Raw genomic sequence first — 19,382 nt, forward strand, 5'->3', positions numbered from 1 at the left:
AGGAGAGGGGAGCGGTACAGGGTTAAAAGATGACATCATCCCCTTCCTCCTCATCCTTCTGCTTCTGTCTCGCTCATCTATCCATCGATAGTTCCTCCCTTCATTTTTCTCCTCTGGTCCCTCTCGTCACTCATTCATTCCCCTTCCCTCCCCATCTCTCTGATGTTTTTTTTTTTTTTTTAAATAAGCAAGTACAGCTCTGCTCTTTAAATAAGAGTCATTCTGTTTGGGGCTGAGTGTGTGACACAGAGAGACGGCAAGAGAGGAGGACAGCTTCTGTTTTAGCTACCATGCAAGCCGCCTCTGCAGCCCTGTCATTAAGCGCACACGCTCAATGCACAGATAAAGTGACGCAGAGAGGAAGATAGGATGGGGAGGGAAGGGAAGAGGGGGGGCAGAAAGAGGTAGAGGGAGATAAAGCAGAGAATGGCACAGTTATAAATAGTAGAAGGAAGCTACAGCAGCTATCAGAGTTGAGACACCATGCAGTGTGTAAAAGTCCGGGCGGTATAAATATCACCTTAAGGGGTTTAGGTGACGCGCTTTAAGTCCATCTCTAAATAATCTAATCCTCCTGAAACACACGATGTGTCCACATCGTGGCAAACTGTCAGGGAAACATGTGCAACATGTATCTTGCTCATATAAACAGCATGATTAGAAGCGAGGGTTGCGATGTGCGATTAGACGTCCCCCGTTTTACGCGTTTTCAATAAGACTGAAGTGTAAACAACAATTTATCTCCCAGGGAAGCTCAGGACCAGTGATCCTGGTGCTTTAAATTAGAGAAGGAAATACTTGGAAGTTGTCATTTGGTGACAGTACTGAGAATTGGTAATGAGACCAGCTGGGTATTAGCATACAGGATGTAAATAGTGTTGTATGTACAGACTGTTAGAGGCAATCGAGCCTATACTGGCAAACAGAAATGGTTAAAAAAATGTGGTGTTTTTTTTGCTCTTATTATATTCCTCCAAGTCAGCTCAGATATCAGAACCGCTTTTCATGAAATTTGGTGGCATAAATGTGGTGGAAGGGTATTCCAGATGTCTGTTCTCCAGTTTCTCCATCAGGTGTCCAAACTACCTCAGCTGGCTCCTTACAGTCTCCGCTCTAATTCATCCCAAAGGTGTTCTATCAGGCCGAGGTCAGGACTGTGTACTGGGGCGCAGTCACAAAGTTGGGAGCAGGAAACTGTCCAAAATGTCTTGGCATGCTGAAGCATTAACAGTTCCTTTCACTGGAACAAAGGGGTCGAGCCCAACACCATAATCCCTCCTCCTCCAAACTTGGCGCAAAGCAGTTAGACAAGTACTGTTTCTCCTGGCAACCGCCAAACCCAGACTCGATTGTCACACGGAGAAGCGTGATTCACCACTTCAGGGAACACTTCTCTGCTGAGTCCAGTGGTGACGTGCTTTACACCACTGCATCCGACATTTTGGATTGCATTTGCTTGTCCATGGAAACCCAATCCATGAAGCTCCCTATTCACTGTTCTTGAGCTAACCTGAAGGCCACATTAAGTTTGGGGTACCATTGGGTTTCTTAATTTTTGTAATTATCAGAATGATATGAAAGCTTTAAAAAGTTAATCAGATTTGTGCAAATGGATTATCTTATTTAGTTTATGATCTGCTTTTCAGGAAAATTGTACAAATCGTGGCATTAAATAAATGAATATATGAAATCGCTATTCAAACTTCCAGACTGCACTTGAGCTAATCAAAACTGTGACTGATTGTCACAAGTGTAAGTGGTAAGAGTAAGTTTTTGGGGGGCAGTTTAATTAATGTAGTGCTTATTTTCTGTCATATGTATTCTATATTGTTATTGTTCTGTATTGTAATGAATTCAGAATACAAGCTATCTTCTTGAGGCAAAAGCTCAGGCTCCAAGGTGCTCTAAACTCTCAGTTTTAGACATTTTTTACTAGTCTTGGGTCCACATGACATCACTGAGAGAGGATATTCCTAATATGGTCATCTGGTCAGGTAAAAGTGGATTATTCTGAACTGTGAATCATGCAAAGCTACTCTAGTTGAGTCTGAGAACAAACATAGTGAGCTTGACATGAATATTAAAGGTCTAATTTAAGATAAAGTGAAATGTTTTGTATCCAGGAAACCAAACGGACTATTTATGGTGTTGTTCAGCTAAAACACCATGAAGAAACATGATTGTACCCTACAAAGACTGACATGATCTTTAGGCAAGCTGATTTTGTCATCATCCTGGTCTGAATTTTTAAACGTTACGCAGGATGTTTGAAAGGTCAAAATAAAATTTACTATAAACTTTAGAAAGGACTGGTCTTGTGGCTTTTAAGAAAGTGACAATTATCTCTTTTTTTCCTATTTTTAGGTCAAATCATCGCTAGGACCTTCTGAGTCCCAAAAAACAAGACAAAATCATATTTATGTATCAGTAATTTCTGATCGTGCATGCTAAAGTAAAACGAAAAAAACGAGGTTGAAGTGAAGCTTGTTACTGAATAACAATGACGCCGACAGCCACATCTGAAGACCTGCGCTCCAATTCGGCATTATATTTTAATAGCAGCAGATATCAAAACACGCAGCGAGTCTTTATGCCTTACTCAGCCATTCTCTGTGTGACAAAGGCTGTGAAAGAAACCTCTGTCATGGCAAAAGATTAAGTAGCGCGCTAAGCCCATCTTTAAATAATCCAATGTTACTAATAATACACTTTTCCACCACAAAGCATAATGAACAGAGACCGACTGGGCGTTCAGGCCGCGCGTTCACATCTGTTGTCTGTGATTTATTTATTTTTTGTTGCTTTGGTCATTACCTACGATCAGATTAGTCGCAATCAGGAAATGGATTTCTCATAAGGATCAATAAGAAACAAGCTATTTGAGCTGCCAAGCATCGCCACTCGTCTCCTTTCTTAAAGTCCACACTGGCGTTGACAGCAGAGCGACTTTCAAAGATGTTGAAATTTTCCTTCCGAAACAGAATATTTGCTGTGAGAGATGTAAACACAAATTGGAGACGGTTAGTAAACAAATATGGGAGAAGGTTATCCCAGCTGGAGACATCCTCAACATTTGATTAGCAGCTTTCTGCGCTTCTGTTGCTGCTGCTTTTCACAAACAAGGAAATGTGATAAATGAAAAAAAATCTCACATTTCTTGTCCTTGATTTAGGCCGATTAGCATGATTTTTTTTTTTAAAGCTGCGTGTGATTCATTGCAAACTGGGAGCAAGCTCCTTGCAACGTATTTATTTTCCTGCTTTTAATATCTCACCCTTCTAAGAGCATTTTCCTCAAAACGACCGTTCACGGCTCGGCCAGGATTTGATGAGTCTTTGCTTGCCTTGCTTTGCACGTGTGCATATTTAATAGCGAAGCACCCACAAAGGTCGAAACTTGCAGTGATTCAATCAGAGAGCTTATTTACCCGAGCATCGCTGTATTCCTTTAAGGATCCACTGTTTTTTCAGTGACACTGCAGCGCGCGTGCTTATTGCATTGCTGCCCGTTTCATTACATCCTCTTCCCTGCAATATCCTTTTTTTATTTTATTTTATTTTTTATCTCTACCGTCTCTCCTCCTCCACCTGCCAGCTTAATGCTCAGTCATTTCCTCTCTCCTCATCCACTCCATTTCTTTCATCATCCCCCTCACTTTCTCCCCCCCAACGCTCCCTCTTAATTGATCTTAGACAGTCAGAGAGAGCAAAAACTACTCCATGCCTGCTGTAACCCAATACCAAGGCCCATCCAGCTGGCCCTAACACACACACACACACACACAGAGAAAGAGAGAGTCATTCAATCGCCCACATGCAATCTGTGTGAGAAGGTGAATGTTTTACAGTAAACAGCACATTTAAAACAGAGCCTTCTGTACATTCATTATTTTAATGTGGACAAACACACAGCCCAGACAAGATAAAACACAAACATGTGAACACTGCTGCTCATGTGGGGTTATGATACGCTGCACAGACAATATTTCCCTCGTTGACAGATACAGTATGTAACTCTAAAAAAATGAGAGTAGTGAGGAAAATGAAATACACAAGGACATGACATAGCTTTAAATACTTAAACATGTGCTTTTTTTAGGGGAAATGGAAAATGTGGAGATTCAGAGGTGGATAAAGTGCACCTCGGCTTAGCTCTTTGGGCTAGCACAGCACAGTTTTTCTGTCACATTCACTGGTGTGGCTAATATTAGCTAATATTTGTAAACCTTATAGATACGGTAAATATTATTGAATTATGGACATGTTTGGTTACGTTTCTCTACTCTATGACTCCTCTGCCATAGTTTTATTCCACAGGTTAGTACATTTTGCCTTGTTAGCATTAGCCATCAATGGACTAGCAGAGCACCACTGATGTATATAAACACTCATCATGACCATGAGTGTCACGGTAATTTGGGGCTTTTGAAGGGTTTTTTTTAACTGATTATACAGCAGACACCTTTGATGACTAAAAAACAAGAAGTGAGTGCAGAAGTCTGAATTTTGAATTAAATGTTCTCTAATCTACAGGAGTTTAATCAAAAGTTTAAAGTTTGAATACAGAATCAAATAGATAACTTTAATTAGATGATTTTGGTAGCCATCTGATCTTCTTGCGGATTGGTGGAGTTCATTTATTTTGTTGGTTCCCTGTCACGGACCAAGCTTTTAAACAAATTTTCAAGATTGCTGAGATCAGAATTTTGGACGGCCATTCCAGATGCCAAATGGGCTAAGTGAAGATTCAAGAGTCATTAGTCTAAACAATTGTCTACCTTTGTACCAAGATCTGGAAGAAGACCCAAAATGTCTCGGGAACAACTCAGGAACCATCAAGGCTCAATCATGCCATGAACTGGAAACTGCTAGAACACCAGCTTCATAGTCCATGGTGAAGCACACCTTATATCACCTGACCAAGAATGAAGCCAGCGCTCCAAAATCCAATGCCAAATGCATTCTGGAGAAAGTTTGATGATAAGATGAGACAAAAATAGGGGTGAAGCTGAAGCTTTAAGACTTAAGTACTAACCAAGCATGATGGTGGTAGCATGCTCTGGGGCTGTTTGCTACCAGTGGTATTTGTCCATCGCACAAAGTGGATAGAATAGTGAAGGAGGATTGTTGGCTCAAACTTGGATACAATTGGGTGTTCCAGCAGAACAATGATCACAAACACACATTAATGCTGGTTTTGAAACAGATAAATCAAGCTAACATTAAGCTTCTGGAATGGACTTCCTAAATTCAACTCAAATCTATTCAAAATGTGATTTAAAGCCAGTTCTGTGCCAGGAAACCAGAAGATTTAAATGATCTCCACCAGTTCTACCAACAACAATGATCAATTATCCAGCCAGAGTGCCACAAAGCATCAAGTTGGTCCAGCTGCAACAGGTGAGTGATTTTAACCATATATCAGTGGGGGTGCATGTATACATTTAATCCTGTATGGATTAGAGAAAATTCAAATTTGTGTGCCAATTCTATTTTTTTTTTCAATTCACTAAAGATGTACGCTGTACGTTGCACCCTGGAAAAAGAAAAGTTTATCATGAAAATATTAAAAACCCAAAACTGCTATGACGATCATGCCCCTGATGAGTGTATGTTAACTTTTGACCACAACTGCAGATGCTGCCTTCAGGCTTGTGAGATGCAGAAGGTACGACCTCTTTCTATTAAAAAAAAATACTTTGTGCTGCTTTGTGACGTTACAGTAAGAAAAATGAAAAGCAGCCAGCAGACCAGTGAGTGCTACTTCACAGGTGCCAATATTATTATGACATTTGGTGGTAATCAGCTATATCAAAACAATAAATCCTTTTTAAGCTACCTAAATGAAGTGAGTGTCTGACACTGAATTAAACTACCTTACGTCAGATAAAGCAGACAAAAAGAGATAAACTATATCAACAATATGCTGACAGTGAAATTGTCCTTTGACTAAGCTGTATGTGTTATTATGTTAAGTGATTTTAAATTATCTAGCAGACAGCCATACTGAAGGGGAAATACTCAGAGTCATCTGCACCTCTTATTACAGAAGACTTCAACCACACTGGATACTGGTTTACATGACGTCAGTAATCCAGTCAGTTTTTACATGATACAGTTACTTTTTATGGGAGTAGCAGCTGCAACTGTGATTTATATTAGAGAAGTATGATAGGATACGTATAAAAAAATTAAATACTGCATTTTTATTTAACTACAATTCTTGTGTCATAGTTGCAGCATTTGCAGAGCATGCCTTACGTAGCGTGGCCGAGCGGTCTAAGGCGCTGGATTAAGGCTCTAGTCTCTTTGGGAGCGTGGGTTCGAATCCCACCGCTGCCAGCCTTTTCTTTTACATAACTTTCTTAAGGATCAATAAAATATTCTGATTCAAGGTAGAAATGCATTGTTGTGTTCTCAATCCACAGCTCTCTTAAAACAGAGAGACAGAAAAACAACGCAGTGTAGCCACTATGTTGCTATAAGTTTGCCCATTTTCTGCTACGTATTAACGCAAAGGTTTACACAGCTGCTTTTTATCTACACCTGCCGGTCACCGCATTAGGTACACCTGTTCAACTGCTCATTAACATAATATCTCATCGGCCAATCAAATGGCAGAAACTCTTTACATTTAGGCATGTACATATGATCAAAATGAGCTGCTGAAGTTCAAGTTAAGTGCTGATCTACTATATTTTCCCACACAACCATCTGTAGCTAGATGGCAGAGGTCAGAGGAGAACAGCCAGACTGTTTTTATTTGACAGAAAGCCAATAATAACTCAAATAACCACTCATTACAAACAAGAGATGCAGAAGAGCATCTGTGAATGCACAACAAACAACATGAAAGCGTGTATCCATCCTGCCTCCTATCGCTGGTTCAGGCTGGTGGTATAATGGTACAACCGAGGTTCCGGTTGGTACTGTTATTGACCATTTCCATCCTTACATGACCACAGTGTACCCATCTTCTGATGGCTGCTTCCAGCAGGATAACACCAAACCAAAAATAATTTCAAACTGGTTTCTTGAACGTGACAAGGAGCTCACTTTGTACTCAGACGCCCTCCACAGTCACCAGATCTCAATCCACAGATTCACGTCACAGACCTGCAGCTACTGTGTGATGCTATCATGTCAACATGGACCAAAGTCTGTGAAGAATGTTTTCTGCACCTTGTTGAATCTATGGCACGAAGAATTAAAAGTAGGGTTCAACCCGGTACCACTATTAGTACCTAATAAAGTACATTATAGAGCAGGGCCATATGACCAAAGATATTTATCACGATATACATTTGAAAATTTGCGATAACAATATAACTGACACTAAACAAAATACTTTACAACTCCTCAACTTTATTCGTGCAAAAAAAAAAAATCAAAGTATTTTCACTTAAACAAGCAGCTGTTTTTTATGTGCATTAAAGTTATATAAAAATGTAACAGTGCAAATTCCTTGCTGACAGTTTAACCAAAAGGCATTTCCAGTGGAAACTGGCTGACATATCCTCAGCATAACCATGTACAAAATCCACAAAACTTAAAAAGAGGTTATACACACAATACGGTAATATTATGTTGAAGCACTGTACGTATCACTCCGCGAGGCTCCTGCCTACGATAGCCGTAATGCTCCGACAATCCATCAAGCGGTGCGGCTTTGTAGCTTAGCAAAGTCGTACTAAAACATTTGACAGATTTTTGAGCGCGGTGTACATAAAATCGTTTCGAGGTCAGTAAACACAACCAGAATTCATACATAAGGCACACGGGATTATAAGGGCCACTGTCGATTTTCAGAAAAATCAAAGGATTGATTTTAAGTGTGCCGTATTTTCCAAAAAACACGGTAATAACAACGGCCCTCTTGCATGCTCTACCAAAAATAGTGCTTTGTTGTGTATCTGACGGACGAAAGCTTCCACACCACTGAAGTTGCAGCATTTTTACAAACCAATTCTGGTTCATCTGTTTCATTTAACGATCCGCTTTTGCCCTTTTCATTCTCCGTCGCCGGCACGCTTTTTCCGCCATGCGCGTAAGAAAACAAAGGCACTGCGCATGCGCGTTTTACCCATATTCTATCGCAATATTTCATTTTCCTATCGTTGCCCGACATTATACCGGTATTACCGTGAACGGTATGATATGGCCCAGCCCTAGTACATTATGTCGTCCTGACCACACATTAAATACAACAGCCAAAGTGGCCGGTGAGTGTACATCACCAGCACGATTTGCACTGAACCAGTGGAAAGAGTAAGACTGAACTTTTATTAGAATTCATCTTCTAACTCAAAGAAATGTCCTTATCCCATTAGCAGAGTGTGACGCTGCCAGATATTAACCTTTATTTATTTTTTAACTTCAAACACAGTAAGTCTCATACTGAACAAAACTGCAGTCTTTCTCTAGCTACATAAGATACCATTTTCTTATTCTGTTAGATTTTAGCATCTTCTCTAAGATTTCAATATGAATGTCTGACGGCGTGTTTTTTCCTTCTAATCCCTTCATTGTTAGCCGTGAAAATGGCCCATTTTCGAGAACATTACGAAACACAAGCAGCAGTGTATTTTTGTACTTTCCAAATCAGCAGTGGGAGCGTTTGAAATGCATTTCCTATCAGAAGCAGAGGCACTAAAAAAGCATACTTCGACCTGGTAAAGAGCATTCAGTGGGCTGATAACATAATCAGGCAAATGAAACGCTGCTAAGAAGCACACTTGCAAAAAGACTGACTACCTACTGTGCGGATGAGTATTTCTTATCTTAAAGGGGAACACGAGCTTCGAAACTATTACTTCACATAACCACTTATTCAAAACATGAAATGACATTCAGGTCTTCCTATTATCCCACAATGCATCAACTCACCATCTGTTACTCTGTGAAACAGAGTCTGATTGTTTGTAGCGCTTGTCTCATGTCTGCAGGGTGTTTCGTAGCTTTTAGAGCTGCTTAAATGCTACATCGACTGGCAGAATGGGTTTTGTTCAGGTACGGGAGATTTAGCGCTCTCTAAGCTCACACAGCATCCTTTAGGGTCTTCCGTTATTTGAAGACACTCAGCAGCCCTTTGAAAAGCCACTGCTGCTGGCAGCCAGTGATGAAAATGTCAAGGACGGAGAACATCATGCATGGCTATTCGCTTATGAGAATATTATTTCTTTGGTATGGTTCAAATATCAGTGAGAAATACCAACGCTAGTTTGCACGGGCGGCTGTTTGCATGGAAATATGTGCATGCTGCAGTTTTGCTGCTTTCACATAAGTGTGGGAGGTAATAATAAACAACTAGGTATCAATTTTTGATGAGCAGAAATCCAACACCATGGATGACTGCAAGAAACAGCTGTGGTGAAACAAATGCTTTATTATTATTTATTTATTTTTTTGCCCTTCATTTGCTGCGGTTTTACCAATAAGATGGTGAGCCTGACCAAATTGTCCTCGAACTGGGACGGCAAAACTAGAGCCTCTGGTGGCATTCGTTTTACAGGAATAGTTCGAGTATGATCATCTTGTGATTTCCAAATACAGATACATGTTTGCTTATGCCCTCATTTTAAAAGTAGAAAACGAGACATAGGGCAGGGCTTGAAGAAGAGCTTCGACCTTCCCTTGACGTTGGGTCTCCTGTTGATCCATGTTTGGATTACATCATTCACTACAGTCAAATATGCAATGTAAGCTGTAAAAGTGGGAGAGAATGAGCTGCTGGGCTGGGCTGAGCAGAAAGTCTGCTTTGTGTGTTTTCTCTTTGAGCCCCATGATCTCCCCGCAGATGCACACACAGTCACACACACTCAGACCTTGGGAACATTTTTCGGGCAGCTCAGAACATGATTGTTGATCTGCTGCATAGTAAAACCACAATTTTGACTTTAACTTGGTAAATGGTAAATGGACTGGTTCTTATATAGCGCTTTTCTACTCTTCTGAGCACTCAAAGCGCTTTACACAACTTGTGCATTCACCCATTCACACCCATTCCCACAAGCACATTTTTCCTAGGTGCTTTCTAACTGACATTCACACACATTCATACTCCGATGGATGCATCGGAGAGCAATTTGGGGTTAGTATCTTGCCCAAGGATATTTGGCATGCAGATTAAGGGAAGCCAGGAATCGAACCACCAACCTTCCGATCAGTAGATGACCTGCTCTACCACCTGAGCTACAGCCACCCCACTCGAACTTATTTATATGGCACCAAATGACAACAACAGTCGCCTCACTGTAAGATAAAGACCCTACAATAATAGAGAGAAAAGCCTAATAATCAAGCAAGCACTTTGGCGACAGTGGGAAGGAAAAACTCCCTTTTAGCAAGAAGAAATCTCCAGCAGAACCAGGGTCAGGGAGGGGCACCCTCTGATTGGTGGTAAAACCTGAAAAAGACTCTAGCTCCTATCATGCTTATTTGCTATCTGGACATCACTTCTCTGTACAGTAATAACATTTGTCCTGCAGTGCAGGTGCTTTTATTTTCATTCACCATGTGGGCTTTTCTATTAGCACACATATTATTTCACTTTAACCAATCACTGTTGATATTTCTACCAGCAGCAATGGCACTTCTGCTTTGATGTTATTGCTCGTGGTGTGTTTTGTTCTTCATGTCGATTCAGTCTGTTTGAGAAAGAGGTTGTGCGGATTGTACATGACCTACATGAATTACTGTAAATCAGACAAGAACGTAAGCACAGTGGAAGCACAGGCCTCTAGTATACTGTACTATATTAAGAGCAACAGGAAGAAAAGTGCGAAACTTAGCTGCAGAGGGAACAGAGACTGAGTGGATGTCAAGGTCAGTGGATGTCAGGCCTGCTCACAGCAGTTGCAGGTTCCTGTTTTAATCTATGGCGACAGCTGGCTCGGTAATCTCAAAAATCATCCTGAATCACATATGTGCAAATTCTCTTTGGTGTGGGAAAAGGCCACAAATCTTAATCACAAGTTTGCTCGTCTGCTGACTAGATGTCGAACAGGAATGTGACCTTAGTCTCGTTGGCCTGCCAGCAGCGACACAAGACCCGTGACCGAGGAGCTGTGCTGGTGTCTGTGGCCCCAGGGGAGAGCATCGCAACTGTGAAGGAGCATTGAGCTAACAGCCTGTTCTCTATTTAGGCAGGCAACTGCAGTGCACCTGAACAAATGGAGGACTAAAACCGGGACAAACTCAATGAGCACCCCCAGCTAATAATTCTGCAATCAAATTCTTCCATAATATGTAAAGAAAAAAATGCCAAAACTCTGGATCTGACTGGTGAATCCCTTTAGGGATATGTGCAATTAATTAGACGATTAAATATTTTTGCCCTCTGTTGGCACCAGAAATACTAATAGGTTAAGCTAATTATCCATATTCATTTATGTGCAACAGCAATTAACTGTTGTTCTTAGATGCCCCTAGCCAGCACTATAGTCCCATCAGACAGCAGCACCATTCTCACTATGTGACAGGAAGTTGTATACAAGAAAGGTGGAAAGTGAGACGAATAAAAGCCTGGCAAAACACATCTACCATACAGTCATTGTAAATGAACCTGAATCCATAAATCATGGAGTCTATGGTGCTAGCAGTGGTGTTGCTAATAGAGGTGGCAATCACATGACACATAAAATCAAATGTATCTAATAAAATATTGATATTCGGCGTCTATGCATTACAGTTTTTCTCCATTGGTTTGGCTCATTTCTTGAAACAGAAATTACATTCTCAAAATAACATGGACAAACCTCCAAACCTCTTGGCAAATGTTCACAACAGAATGGCATTTCTCATTCATTTTATCAAATGGCAAATGCCTTAGTACATGTCTCAATTGTCTCAGTGCATCTTTGCAAATGATTAAGTACAAGTAGCCTACAGTTATACAGTTAGCCCACATTTAGCACATTTTCCAAATGAATAGATCTTGTAGATCTAAACTGATTAGTTGATTCTCAGTCTAATGATCATTCCCTCCAAAACATGTCAGCATGATTTCATTGTATAAGTACTCGCATGCACAACCGTCTGGTCAATTGTCAAAATTGGTCAAGAACATAATACCATGAATACCAAATATGAATTTCTTTGAATATTTGATAAACTGATGACAGTCATTGACAGTCAGGTGAAACTAGGTGTCACACACAGGTGTGTTCCATGATTGTGTGCTGCCAAACACAGATGTATAGAGCTTAACCAGAGCCAGTCTGATCTCTGAACATGGATAGACAAGGCCAAGCAAACGGACAAGGGGAAGGTCTTCCTCAAGGAAGAGGAGGACAAAGAAGAAGAAGAGGAGGACTGAGAATGCGTGGTGGAGGAATAGGGGGAAGAGGAGGCCGAGGAGCGCGAAGACACTGTGCTGTCCCGAATGAATTTCGGGCCACAATTATAGACCATGTCATAAACCATGGCCTCACAATGGCAGAGGCAGGTCATCGAGTGCAGCCTAATGTGCCTCGCTCTACAGTCTCCTCCATTATTTAAACCTTTCGCAGGGAAAACAGGTATGTACTCTATGTAATCTACAATGGAATTATATGTTGTATAGGACAGGGCACTGTGCGTGAGGCACAAAATGTATAACTTACTGTAGAGATTTGTGTGCATCTGCCTACAGTGGTAGGTCTATACTAGCAGGTGGAGAGGACTAGTGGAATGTTTTGATACTAAATATGACAAGAAATATATTGTACAAATTACTGTAAACTATGGAATTACATAATTCATACAGTTTAGAGTAGTATTCCAGTCACTGTGCAGCGGGAGAATGAGTACAGCGAACACTGAATAAGTCCTTGTTTTTTGATTTTGTGTTCATACAATTTACTACTGTAATGTACATTTTCTTTTTACATATGTATGAAACTTTCTTTGCGTGTGAATAAAAAATGGTTATCATTTCCTTGGTAGTGGAGTGCAATCTGTGATGTCAAACCTTGGAGGCTGCTCTTTTCTGTTGTATATTGTTGGTCCTCTGCCATAGTGACAAAACATCTAAACATTTTGTATGGCAGTACTCACACAATGCCAAAGGGACGATGCATTTTGGGGGCATTGACTCTTCAGATTAGAAAGAAATGTAGTTTTGACACATGAGTGAACTGTTTTAGGGGACATATGAGCTTTTGCAGGTGGACCATGTTGTTGTGATCAACCATCCAGGTTTATTTTGACAAAAGCACCAAGAATGATGAGAATATCCGATCTGTGTCGAGAAATGAGCCAAAGCTATTGAGAAGGATCTTTGCCATTTTGGAGACACTGACTGTTTAAATGAGAAAGGGATTTAGATTGAAGCCTGAGTGAACAGTTTTGGAAGAGATATGAGCTTTTGCAGGTGAGCTATAGTGTTGTGCTAAACTGTAAGAGTGTTTTGCCAAATGATCTTAGAGTTTTGAGAATGTAATTTCTGTTTCAAGAAATGAGCCAAACCAATGGAGAAAAACTGTAATACAATATCGCCACACAAAATATTGCCATACCACGCTATATATCAACCCCACCCCCACCCCTACATGCAACACTAACCTGACTGTATGTGTGTGCAATGTTCTGCCATTGAGTTAAGTGGTTTAAACCGCTATTCTTTCTAATGGCTAGCAAAGGCCGACTCCCTCAGGCGGACAGATCTGTTAAGAAGTCTGTTGGAAAACGAGCCTCAACATCTTTGCTCTTTGACCTCAGTGAACACTCTCCTGATGAGTTTAGTTTTAAATCCTATCCTATAGTACTGTATGATGTCTTTTTTCTTAATTCTTGATCCCTGCTAGAGTAAAAAAGGATAATAAAAACAGTATGGCATGTCTACCAAGCAACTGACAAGTCAACGAGCCAATGAGTGCACAGTATCTCTCAGTTTCTCAGTCGGATCCACCCCCGCTCATCATGTCCGGTTTCAAAACACTGAGATGGAACTGGAAAAATACTTTTCTTGAAGCTTTATATTGGATTTTACTGACCCAGAGGGTGACGTTACGGTGACTATCCATTGTTATAGTCTATGTCACAGGTGTCGAACTCCAGGCCTCGAGGGCCGGTGTCCTGCAGGTTTTAGATGTGTCCTTGATCCAACACAGCTGATTTAAATGGCTAAATTACCTCCTCAGCATGTCTTGAAGTTCTCCAGAAGCCTGGTAATGAACTAATCATTTGATATTGGTGTGTTGAAACAGGGTGATATCTAAAACCTGCAGGACACCGGCCCTCGAGGCCTGGAGTTCGACACCCCTGGTCTATGTGCTCTGCACAGCAGAAAGTCCCAATTATGTTATCAGCATTTAAAAAAGCTTCGGTTATTAAAGAGGTTGATATAAGAGCTTCAAAGAGCTCAAATATCTACATGGACAATGTTTAACCTTTAATGGTGATTAATCTGATCAGTTCTTACTTTCTTACCAGTCAATTAATCTATATTTTTCACTCATTTCAGTGACTTGGTTTCCTGCAAAATGACCTCTTTAGGATTTGGATTGCTCATCGACTAATGGATGGATGGGTGGTTAGGTAGGTAAAGAGCTACCATGCGTTGCTCAATTTCAGACTGATTCGGGTATTTTACAAAAGGAAACAGGGAAGAGAGGACCGCGGACAGTTAGATCCACTTGGCTACGTTCCCAAACCATTAACTCCCAGCGTCTTTACTGGACACCATCCTCAAGTGTTTTATAATTTTTTAATGCAATGATGAAAGTGTGGAGAGAGTGGAAAGGAAGGCAATGCTTTCACCGTGTCTAAAACATTGCTGATGCCGGTCTGTTGGCTCTGTATGTGCTAATATGCTGGTTCTCCGACTTTATAATCACCTGCTTTTGCTGAAATTGAACCAAATCTCATTTGTGAACGCTAATTATTGACATCTATTTGAAACTTTGCTGTTAAAGCTCAGTTTTAACAGGAGAATTTAGATTTCAATGAAGCAGAACCACTCAAAACAAGAGCACGTGCTCATTGCAATAAAGGGGATGTCTAATATCATGATTTCATGAAACTGGGACAGAAATGTGAGGTTGTGTCAGCTGTTCTTAAAAAAAAGTATTCCTGGATCTTTTTTTAAAAAGAGTCTTTTACTAGTAAAGGATTTAACAAATCATAAATTTCACGTTTTAAAAAGGCGTTTCTATTTGTATTTAGACCAAATGTCCTCTGCAGATCGAGGCAGCCGCTTTGAAGAACCAGTCCTAAAGCACAGCGCCCAGAGAGCAGTGAAATGCCTGTGTTTGTGTGTGAGTGTACGTGCGCACATGCATGCTGCAGGCCAACTATGAATACACTGTAAAAAAGGATTATAGGGACCCAGTATCCTTCACCCTTCATCTGTGGATTAATTGACTTTCTTGGCTGTGCCTGCTACTCTTTTATTAGCCAGTTCAGTGTTTCCAGATCAGCTCCCTGTTTTCACAAGTCTCATGTGTTTATCTCACATTATTCATCTTTAATGCAAAAAAACCTTCATAGTAGTCTTTAATTTGTCTGATTTATCCCTAACTATCTGAAGAATAATATTAATAACACTCCTTCATCTAATTAATTCAAGAAACTTCGACGTCAAATCAAATCTCGATCACAAGTCAATACCTTGTTCAACAACACACTAGCAAGGTAGTTGCTCCCTTACATTAAAGTTTAACCAGTCTGTTTTACACATGTATTTATGTCATGTCTGTGAAATTCGCCGTAACAGTTACAGTTTTTCTCCATTGGTTTGGCTCATTTCTTGAAACAGAAATTACATTCTCAAAATAACATGGACAAACCTCCAAACCTCTTGGCAAATGTTCACAACAGAATGGCATTTCTCATTCATTTTATCAAATGGCAAATGCTTTAGTACATGTCTCAATTGTCTCAGTGCATCTTTGCAAATGATTAAGTACAAGTAGCCTACAGTTATACAGTTAGCCCACATTTAGCACATTTTCCAAATGAATAGATCTTGTAGATCTAAACTGATTAGTTGATTCTCAGTCTAATGATCATTCCCTCCAAAACATGTCAGCATGATTTCATTGTATAAGTACTCGCATGCACAACCGTCTGTTCAATTGTCAAAATTGGTCAAGAACATAATACCATGAATACCATATATGGATTTCTTTGAATATTTGATAAACTGATGACAGTCATTGACAGTCAGGTGAAACTAGGTGTCACACACAGGTGTGTTCCATGATTGTGTGCTGCCAAACACAGATATATAGAGCTTGACCAGAGCCAGTCTGATCTCTGAACATGGATAGACAAGGCCAAGCAAATGGACAAGGGGAAGGTCTTCCTCAAGGAAGAGGAGGAAGAAGAAGAAGAAGAAGAAGAAGAAGAGGAGGAGGACTGAGAATGTGTGGTGGAGGAATAGGGGGAAGAGGCCGAGGAACGCGAAGACACTGTGCTGTCCCGAATGAAATTCGGGCCACAATTATAGTCATAAACCATGGCCTCACAATGGCAGAGGCAGGTCGTCGAGTGCAGCCTAATGTGCCTTGCTCTACAGTCTCCTCCTTCATCCAAACCTTTCGCAGGGAAAACAGGTATGTACTCTATGTAATCTATGATGGAATTATATGTTGTATAGGACAGGGCACTGTGCGTGAGGCAAAAAATGTATAACTTACTGTAGAGATTTTGTCTAAACATTTTGAATGGCAGTACTCACACAATGCCAAAGGGACGATGCATTTTGGGGGCACTGACTATTCAGATTAGAAAGAAATGTAGTTTTGACACATGGGTGAACTGTTTTAGGGGAGATATGAGCTTTTGCAGGTGGACCATGTTGTTGTGATCAACCATCCAGGTTTATTTTGACAAAAGCACCAAGAATGATGAGAATGTCCGATCTGTGTCGAGAAATGAGCCAAAGCTATTGAGAAGGATCTTTGCCATTTTGGAGACACTGACTGTTTAAATGAGAAAGGGATTTAGATTGAAGCCTGAGTGAACAGTTTTGGAGAGATATGAGCTTTTGCAGGTGAGCTATAGTGTTGTGGTAAACTGTAAGAGTGTTTTGCCAAATGATCTTAGAGTTTTGAGAATGTAATTTCTGTTTCAAGAAATGAGCCAAACCAATGGAGAAAAACTGTAATATGACTGATTACAGCATCATTATGTGGTGCTAATTATTGTCCATTGCCAGCATTTTTTTTAAAATCCAGCAACCTTAGATTAGCTGATACCTGTCCACACATCTAATAATGTAACTTGTAAATTGTATGTTATATAAACTGCTTTAGCAGGTCTAGAACTGCTTAAAAATTGCAAGCTGCTTTGCAACCCACTTCCAAGTAGGGCTAGACAGCTGAGCTTTAATCTCAATCACAATTTTGGTTCATTAAAATAAAAAAAAATGACTGAGCAATACTAAAACTGCATGCTCTGCCAGCAAAACGCAAAGCAAAGGCAAATCAAGCGCTCCCTAAATCTGCGCCTGATACTGTGCCTGCATGTGCCAATCACAGCTGTTCCCTGGACCGCACAGTGTGGAGTTCCCTGTGCGCACTTGACCTCCGTGATATGCAACAGATAACACAGCACTGACACAAAATTCAAATTTGTGGCACAGCAGAAGGTGAAGAGCTTGTCCCTTGAAGCAGATCGTCATCTGTTGTTTGGAAATAATTCAAATTTAGGGCAAGAGACGTTAACCAAGAAGAAATCATAAGGGCGCCACGTGGCTGCACTGCAAAGAAACACAAGTTAGTCAGCCGTCTAAAAACACGCCACAATCTGCAGCAGAACCAGTGCACGAGGCCAAAGAGAAACGGCGCAGCATCCGACACAAACTCGCACGTCCAGGAAAAGGAGGCTGCACAGCATGTCGGCGTGTCAACACCACCCACAAAGATGAAGTCTGAACTGAAGTCAGTAAAGCAATCGCATCCCAGTTTGCAAGATATGGCACAATACGTGACTGATAATCAGTAAGTAACGACGACTTCAGCAAAATGGTCAAGACACTGGACAAAAAAGATGTTTTCGCCTTTTTCTGCAAACCTGCGCTGATGGGAAAGATCACAGGAGAAGTGGAAAGGCATACACAAGTTTCAAGTTTATTTTTACATTGATTATGCAGGCACCACGAATGTATTTTGCTTCTGGGAGACGCACAAACACACATTCGTCTGCAAAGATAAACTGAGGACTGCAGCACAGTGTTAAAGTGAAGCAGCTCTGTTGATTTAATTTTGCATTAAGCTTTGGAACAATTTATATTTCATATTTTTCTTCAATGAGATGCTCTGAATTTAGATAAATAAAGAGGAGCAAATTTATTCTGCTGCAAAGGAATGGTGCAGCAAATGTGCAAACACTTTACATGACAGTGAAGTAAAAGCATTTTTGCACTATACTTAGTGATTGATATTGATCAAAATAACTGTGATAATCATTTCCCTCCATCCCACGTGACTCAATAAAAATCCAAATACAACTCAACTTCCAGACATTTGCTGTCCACCTCGATACAGTTGCTGTTCTTAGAGATCTGCACTGATTCTGGACTGAACTTTGTCTTCGTCTAACCCACCAAAAAAGATATTTTTAAGACAGATATATTTCACAGGCTACTCAGATCGCAAAGCTATGAATGGATTCCATGCTAAAAGGGACCATTAATATGGTCAGTGAGGAAATTAACCTCTCAGAGATCAGCTAACAGCTTGAGGAACTTTACACGATAATACTGCAGATTGTGGATCGGAAGAGGCCAGAGGACTGGCCTGTTTAAGGCTTCTGACCTGAAAAAGACACGCTGTTAGATCATTCCTGCTGTCCAGTCATTCATAATCTCTGAACTCAGTTGAAAATGTTGTTTTTCATTCAGATTTCCCAAAACCTGCCTTTTGTACGTTTGCTATTTTACATTTAGTGACTCACTTTTCATTGAAATGCCTTTTGAATACCACTAACGAGAGAGTTGGCTTTAAGCCACTGAGAGCTTTTAGTGAAAATATACGGTTCCATGTGCAAATAAGTTGTTTTGAAGCAAAATCAAGCACATGTTTTAAAAAAGTCCTTGGTTCTCTATATTTCTGCTCTAAGCCATCCATCCATTCCACTGATCCAAATCAGGGTTGTGGGGGTGCTTGAGCCTACCCCAGATGCCACAGGGCGAGAGGTGAAGGACATCCCGGACAAACAGACTTTACAAAACTAACACAGAAACAGCCACAGAGGCAGCACAGCGGTGGGGAGGTTAGCGCTGTTGCACCACAACAAGAAGGGTCTAGGTTTGAATCCAACCTGGGGGCTTTCTGTGTGAGCCAGAATAGTTGACTGTTGCTCAGCTTAAACACTGCTAATAATGTGTATTTTTATGACATATTCTAGTTTGCTGTTAAATGTCAGGCCTTCCAGTTTCATTTCTGTCATGTCACAAGA

General features: G+C 40.6%; 1 protein-coding gene and 1 non-coding gene across 2 annotated transcripts in view; one reads left to right on the top strand and one right to left on the bottom strand.

Annotated features, from left to right (window-relative positions):
• The window catches only part of ppp2r5b (protein phosphatase 2, regulatory subunit B', beta), a 54,564-nt gene that overhangs the window by 31,414 nt on the left and 3,768 nt on the right, over positions 1 to 19,382 (bottom strand). The window lies entirely within an intron of this gene.
• trnal-aag (transfer RNA leucine (anticodon AAG)) lies at positions 6,260 to 6,341 on the top strand. Its single transcript has one exon. It is a non-coding gene; the product is annotated as a tRNA-Leu (tRNA).

The sequence above is a fragment of the Neolamprologus brichardi genome, chromosome 3 (genome assembly GCF_056152115.1).
Source record: "Neolamprologus brichardi isolate AB-2024 chromosome 3, ASM5615211v1, whole genome shotgun sequence".
Taxonomy (NCBI): domain Eukaryota; kingdom Metazoa; phylum Chordata; class Actinopteri; order Cichliformes; family Cichlidae; genus Neolamprologus; species Neolamprologus brichardi.